A 5,045-nucleotide genomic window follows, 5' to 3' on the forward strand; every position below is an offset into this window, starting at 1 on the left:
CTTGGACACGCCAAAGTGATGAAAGTGGAAAGGATTTTTAGCCAAAGCTCCGTTGAAGGCTTCATTCTCGACGATACCAGTGATCAAACGTATGGGTAGCTGTCCTTGGAACAGATGATCTTCGATCATGTATCGCTGTCCTTTGGGAATGGTGAAGGTTTTCACTTACACGCGTCGTATGGGATACTTGGCGGTCGTTCTGCTCAACGTCTGACTGATGTCGTTTCCCACTTTAGGTAACACTTCCACGCGTCGTACGTAGAGCCTGGCTTCCTCGATGACAGTTTTGCAAGCGGCAGTACCTATCAAATGGAAAGCGGCACTGCTACGATTCAGTCTCAGGCGAACATTCACCCCGTTTAGCAAATATTTCTCTTGCAACCACATGTCCAGATGTAAACGATCCATCAGTTCTAAACTCTGTCCATCTTTGATTTTGCTTCGTCTTTCCTCAAAGCCGTCATTGTCACTTGCGTCAAACTTGCCCCCTTCGTCAGGTTCCCACAGCATACAAGCATTGAGATGAGTATTCTTGGCGTCTATTCCGTACGTCAAGAGATTTTCCAGGTACGCTCGATAAGGGTAAGTATCCATACTGCTGCTGACCAGTTTGTTGTTCAAGTACAAGTCCACTCCGCTAAACAAGGAATGCATGAAATTGTTGACGGGAGCTATTACCTCATCGCCATCTAGGGGCGAATTGTCCTCATCGACAACTTTGACTTTCAAGTACAAGTAACTGCTATTCAGATCGATGTAATCTTCGGGCTGTCCTTTGATTTCAAACTCGATGGGAGCTGAGGCTGTCAATGAGGAGACGGGGTGAAATTCCACCCACTGGGATTCTTGCATCGTCATCATGGTGGGCGGCATGGCAAACAGATCCAGTTCCGTCTTGGAACAGGCGCATGACTCTCGGTGCATCATTTTTTCTCTGTGTTTCAATAATCGAAAACGTCTAAGTCTCGAACGGTTCTTCTTTTCTTGGCCTTTCTAGCTTGAAGTCTGGTGAAAGGGTGTTTTCTTCGTTGTCTCTTTCTGCCTTGTCCTTGCTGAATGCTTGACTCGGTAGCGTGCAGGGCATTTATAGGTGTGTCTCGTCGGCCCAAAATGTCTTTGCCCGTTTGCAACAAGACATTTTTGCCTGCCCTCATGAAGGCTTCTTTAGGGTTTTGTTTGTCGATGATGACATTTTGGAGAAATTCTTTGCCTTGCGTCAGTGCCGCATCTTTCAAGGTGTGCAATCCGCGTGTCACCATCGGTTTCAACACGGGGCCACCGAACGAAAGGCCGATTTTAACATATCTCCTAAACCGTGTCCTCGCTGTCGTGCAACCCCTCGGTACACTGGATACATGACTTACTTACGAGTCGTGAAAGAACCGTTTCCGAAAATGGAGTTTCACCGTGACTTTTCCTTTGGTGAATGAAATATTTTGTCCCAAATCTCCTTTTATACTATTGTTGACCGTGTCCAAATACGACTTGCTGACAGGCAAATAGTGAGGATGGACAAATTCGCGGTGGACGTGGTAAGTGTTTCCACCTTCCTCGTCAGCGTTCGTGGCAGAATCCACTTTGAAAGGAATGACACGCAGTAACGGTACGGAGGTGTGTCCCACCACGTTGTACTCCACCACATCGGAATACACGAACATCAAATTCAGTCCTTGATTCAGTTCTACCGGGGTACGAAATGACTTGCTAAAAGACTCGTTGTCGTAAACGATGGGTAATTCGTTTTTCTTCATCATGGTCATTCTCTCCGCCCAACATGTCAAACAATTCTGGACAAAATAAGAAAGACATAATTTTACCCCCCTCAGGAAATTTCATCAGGAAGCGACGAGCTGTTTTGTGGTATTCCAGGGTGACACGTTTTTTGAAATACTCCAAAGCTTTCAGAAACACGCCATTAAACCTGGTGGCTATGGTGCTGACCAAATGTTGACCACTAAAATAATAGCCTGGGGGAATGAACAAGTGATAGGTAGTGAACTTTTGATTTTGTGCACGAAATTTCTTGTCATATTTGACATGGGTATCCAACCACTGTTGCATTTGTTCGTCATGAACTTCCACATCAAATTTATTTTGATTGGGAAGGACATTGAGGACTTGGGTCGGGTGAATGATTTCCACTAAAGCCACTTCCCAATGGGCTTCGTGATCTAAGGGGATGGCTTGAGGTAATTTGGCCGTGTAACAGCACAACGTGTTGTTGGGAAACACCTCCATGGAACTGTCACTGGGTAAGGTTAAGTAAAATTGGTTTTGGTGACTCATAATTCCAGAGTTCTGTGGCTGTCCGAGGGGTTATTACTGGACGTCAGAGCGTGTCTCCGCTCAAAATGGGGTTCTGGTTGTGGTTGGACTGGTGACTGGCACTGACACTGGCACTGGACACAAGGTTCCCGTGGTTCCCGTTCGAGGAGAATTTCAGGGAGGGATTGGGAAGCAGGTAACCGATGCAACTGCTCAATAAAATGGTCCACAATTGTTTGTCTCCTTGTTGCAAATTCAAATTGGCAATGGCTGCCCCGATGACACAATACACCACGAAGATTTGGCAGAAAAAGACGATTTGCGTTTTAGGCCCACGTTCTCCGCACCACACCCACAAGGGTTGTTTTTGTAAATCTTGCACAGAAGAACTGGGTGAAGGAGGGCTGGTCGACGTAGCTGCGTCTGTGTGAAAGGGCATGATGGTCACTTCTTTTTATAGTCGATGACTTGCGAAGCGTCGATCCAAGAATCAAAACTGGGTGGATATCCTTTCCAACGTACTTTGACTTCTTTGACACGTCGTTTGCCCACTTTACGGGTTCTGCGTTCGAAAATGCTTTCGATGTCGTACACGTCGTCTTCGTTTTTGGTGACACGTTGTAACTCGGGCAAATAAAACGTTCCTTTGAGCACTTCTCCGTTCATGTCTTCCAATTTATAGACGGCAGGATGACGGCCATGCACTCGTGCAGTGACGCGAAACAATTCGGTCGTCCAGGTAGGTAAGTAACCTTTGTCGAAAGTGCGTTTGGTTTTGCCAATGCGCACCCAATCTCCTACGGCCAAGTCTCCAATTTTCTTGGGGACAGCCGTCGTCGGGGACGTACCAAACAGGCGCTCAAACACCAACACTTCGTTGTCGGGAGTCACGTCTTGCGGGGCACGTCCGATGCTTCGATGGTAAGATTGGTTGTACGCTTGCACCAGGTGCGGTAAGATGTCGATGTACTTCAGAGTGTGGTGATGCGTAAAATATTTCCACATGCGTTCTTTCAATGTGCGTTGAAAACGTTCCACGATGCTGGCTTTGGTTTCGGGATTCTCGGTGGTAAAAAAATGAATGTCACGTTTCTTTAATTCTTTTTGGAAAGCTTGGTTCAGAAATTCGGTGCCTTTGTCCGTTTGCCATCGAAGAGGGTGACGACCACTTTGTTTCAACACCCGTTGCAGGGCTCGCACTAACTCGCTGCTCGATTTGGAAGTCAAGGGCACGACCCAGGCAAATTTGGAAAAGACGTCGATGACACAAAACAAATATTTGTAGCCACGATTGTAGCTGGCCAAATGAGAGACATCGGCTAAATCGGCTTGCCATTGATGATCGATGCCTTCCACTCGGGTGCGACTTCTGGCAAACTTGCGTCGAATGGGTTTGTGTAAAGTGTAGGTAGCTTGTTCTTGTAACCATCGTTGCACTTGAGGTAAACGGAGACTTTTCAGTCGCGTTTTGGCAGCACGATACAATTTTTGAACTCCTGCGTAACCTGCATGATGGGAGGGATCGTAGTAAATGCTGGCTAAAACTTTTTCCATTTTTTATTTTTTTTGTGTTGGTTGGTGTGTTAATAAGGCACCCACTCTTGGAAGATGCTACTCTTTTTCTCTTGGGGTACTTTCTTGGATTGCAATGCTTTGCGTGTGCGACCGGCAATAGGTGTTGAAGAGGAGGATGTCTGAGCGGGGGATATCGGTTCTTGTTTCACTTCTGTCTTCACTTCTGTCTTCACTTTCTTTTTCTCTTGTGATGAAGAAGGGGTGGCCACCATCTTTTTAACCTATCCAATTCTGGAGGTAGGTGGTGTTGTTAACTTGCGTACTTTTTCTGGTGGAGTTTGAAACCCTTCTTCTTCTTCTTTTCCTTTTTCTGTCTTGGTCACTGGTAGTGGTGGTACTGGTACTGGTGGTACTGGTACTGGTACTGGTGATGGTGCTGGACTTTTCATCAAGGTCTTAAAATCTTTCAGAGTGGGTAGAGCTGTTTCGTCTAAAGCTTTCTGGTGAAAGAGTTGCAGTCGTTGCAAAAGTTGACCTTACTTTTGCGATTTTTCTGTTTCGGACAAATCTTGGCGATCCATCAAGGACTGCAATTCGTGTTGTAACTGGGACATCTCGCTCAAATTGGGATTGGGAGGTAAATGCGGGGTGCGTTGTTCTTGCCAACGATGGTATTCCATCCATCGTTTGTAAGGCACTAAAGCTAGTTTTCGTCCTTCCATGGGGTTGTTAGGGGTCGATTCTGAGATCTTGGGACTTCCGAAGGCCTTTTTATCTTGCTCCCACCAGTCCTCCCAACATGGTTCCCAAGACTCCTTTCAGTATGGGGCCTAACAAGAGGGGTGAAATGCCTCCACGTTGGACCAACATCTTCTTCTTTTGACGAATGGGAATTTTCTTTTGAACCATTTGGCGAAGAACGTGACGATGTTTGCTTAAGCATTGTTTCTGGTGTTTGGATAAAGGGATCGTGCCTTTCAAGACGTTCAAACAACATTCGCACACGGTATCGATGACCTCTTTGGAGGCCGATTGAATGAGTTTTTTTCGTAGAGGTGGAGAAGCTTTGGACAGGACAGATAACATGTCCCCATGTTTGACTAAACGTGGTGGTAGTCCTTTTCTTTTCTTTCCTTGGGATTTTCTGGAGGGTGACATCTTTGAGTCTTCAGGAGCACCAAAAAAACAGTGATACCCCCGACTTGGTCACAGGTCTTTTTTATACTGGAACGCGTCGCCACTGATTGTCTTCACGTCGTATCAGT

Source organism: Sinohyriopsis cumingii, chromosome 7 (genome assembly GCF_028554795.1).
Source record: "Sinohyriopsis cumingii isolate HCF-2022 chromosome 7, ASM2855479v2, whole genome shotgun sequence".
Lineage (NCBI taxonomy): Eukaryota > Metazoa > Mollusca > Bivalvia > Unionida > Unionidae > Sinohyriopsis > Sinohyriopsis cumingii.